At 50.0% G+C, this 2,102-nt stretch overlaps 1 protein-coding gene across 5 annotated transcripts in view; it reads left to right on the top strand.

Annotated features, from left to right (window-relative positions):
• LOC108760698 (GRAM domain-containing protein 1B) overlaps window positions 1-2,102 on the top strand; it is a 65,161-nt gene that overhangs the window by 27,439 nt on the left and 35,620 nt on the right. The window lies entirely within an intron of this gene.

The raw sequence follows: 2,102 nt of genomic DNA, 5'->3' as shown, positions 1-2,102 counted from the left end.
AGTTAGCCGGAAGAAGACGACGGTTTCGAAAGCGTTTGAGCATGCGCCAGATTTCTGCGGTGGGAGTTTTAAAATCGAGGGAGCCACAAAACGTTTTCCAGCTATTTCGCTTAGCCCTGCGTAGGATCTTGCGGGTTTGACATACAACTGATCGGTAGTAGACATAGTTATCCTGAGAAGGATTTCGTAGAAAAGTTCTGAGAGCAATTCCTCGTTTTTTGGTCGCCTTAGAGCACTCAGGCGTCCACCAAGGTGCCGGTGGAGGGCCTTTATGAGTGAAGAGTGAACGAACTGTAGGAGAGGTGGAGGCAGGCCTCGGTGGTAAAAATTGTTCGTAGCTAACGGCGATGAGCTCCAGGAAGGTGTTGTATTGGGAGATAGGATCTTGAATGGAGTTGATGGTTTGAAGAATAGTTTTGGAGTTATCGCAAAGGTATCCCTTGACTTCAATCCATTGAGCTTTAGTGAGAGTGATTTTATGAGAAAAAATAGAAGAAGTATGAACCACGCAATTAACGCGGACCGCGATAGGGAAGTGGTCACTCCCATGGAAGTCAGAGAGGACCTGCGCTTCGCAGAGCGAGGAGATGCGGGGAGACGCAATGGCGAGGTCAATAGTAGAGGAGCGTGGGGGAGAGAAAGAAATGTAGGTAGGGGAGGCGGGGGGATTGTGGATCACCAGGTGGTGATCGTCAATGTACTTGGAGAGAATGCGGCCGGCGGCGTTGGTGTGTGAGCCATCTCACATGGGATGGTGAGCATTAAAGTCTCCAAGGAGAACGGTAGGATCGTGGTCGTGGGCAAAGGTAGTGAGTAAGAAGAGAGAGTTAGCAGAAGTGGGAACGTTGGGATGTCGGTAAGTACTTATAAGATGCAAGTGAGAGTTGTTGAACGACAGCTTGATGCCCAATGCTTCTATAGAGTTATCTGTGATTAAAGAAAGATCGAGTGGGGAATAGATGATGGGATTACGAATGAGAGCGAACATACCTCTGACGCCGCCTGCGTCCGCACTAATGCGAAGGCAGTCAAAGCCCCTCACTCGGAAGTCATGGGAAGAACCAGCACAGGTTTCAGCGAGAAAAAGGATATCAAATGACTCAGACAGCTTCTCTATTTCGACCTTCTTACCAAGTGCGCCCCGACAATTCCAATAGAGAATTCTAAGTGCTTCTAAATGGATCATTGTGAGTTAGAGAGTGATTGGAGAGCGTTGAGAACGTTGTAGAGTCCCGTACTAAGATTTGGATTGAGAGGTGTATCAGGGTTGTTATTTAGCAACTGAAGAAGCAAAGAAAGAATTAGCTGGATTATGTATGAGAAACCGTGTTGTTGTGGATTAGAAGGAAGGAGGGGCGGCGGGGGGGAGAGATGATGAGGGAGAGAAACAGAAGAAGAGGAGGGAATGGAGGGAAAAGAGGGAGGATTGGAGGAGGAGGGGGAGGTGGTGGAGGGAGGAGAAGGGTGAGTGGAAGGGGTGAAAGGGGGTAGAAGGAAGGAGGGGGAGGGAGAGTTGGTATAGTTAGGTAGTCGACCATTAGGTGAGTAAAGCAAGGCGTTATGGGATTCCCGTAGCCTAGAATAGGCGTCCGGAGAGCGATGTCTAAGCGTACTATCGTTGCTGTTGCCAGAGCGAGGATGAGCGCGTGGGAGAGAACCCGGTGGGTACCTCAATGGGGTGGAGTCTTGAGGTGAGAGGGGATACGTTTGTTTTGGTTTGTTGGCGGGGGTGGTGCTGGCCATATCGGCGTAAGAGCGGCCAGGATAATACTGTGCATCGTGGGGGGGTGAGGAATTGCTAAAAGCACCCGATGCCGAAAGGTCATCGTATCTAGGGGTTGGACGAGGGGGGTGGGGTGAGAGAGGAGAATTTGAGAGGGGGGGGAAGTCACTGTGATGGAAGAAATTGGGAGGAGGTGAAGAGCCAATTGGCGAAGAAGTACCAAATTTTTGACGTGCATCCGAGTAAGATAGATTTTCAATAGTGGCGTAAGCATAAATCTGTTTGTGACGCACGTACGTAGGACATCCCGAGGAAGAGGGCAGGTGTTGCCCCCCGCAGTTGCAACAGATTGGAGGTAATTGGTGACGAGGGCAATCCT

This window comes from Trachymyrmex cornetzi, unplaced genomic scaffold (assembly GCF_001594075.2).
Source record: "Trachymyrmex cornetzi isolate Tcor2-1 unplaced genomic scaffold, Tcor1.1 scaffold1080, whole genome shotgun sequence".
Classification (NCBI taxonomy): Eukaryota; Metazoa; Arthropoda; class Insecta; order Hymenoptera; family Formicidae; genus Trachymyrmex; species Trachymyrmex cornetzi.
This window is presented reverse-complemented; position numbering and strand designations above follow the sequence as displayed.